Here is a 261-nt window from a genome sequence, read left to right on the forward strand (position 1 = left end):
TTCTTTTAAGATATCCAAGAACTTGTCCAATGGCTTTCCAATGAACTTTACTTGGCCTACTTATATATCTTGAAAATCTGCATACCACAAATGCAATATCTGGCCTAATGCAATGTGTAGCGTACATAATGCTTCCAATAGTACTTGCATAATCAAGTTGCGAAATTACTTAGTCACTATTCTCATTTATTTTCATACTTGAGTCATATGGAGTACTGAATTCTTTTATATTGAGATGTTTAAATTTATTGATTAATTTCT

Source organism: Theobroma umbraticum, unplaced genomic scaffold, assembly GCF_002168275.2.
Source record: "Theobroma umbraticum cultivar Fairchild unplaced genomic scaffold, ASM216827v3 scaffold_50.0, whole genome shotgun sequence".
NCBI classification, from domain to species: Eukaryota; Viridiplantae; Streptophyta; class Magnoliopsida; order Malvales; family Malvaceae; genus Theobroma; species Theobroma umbraticum.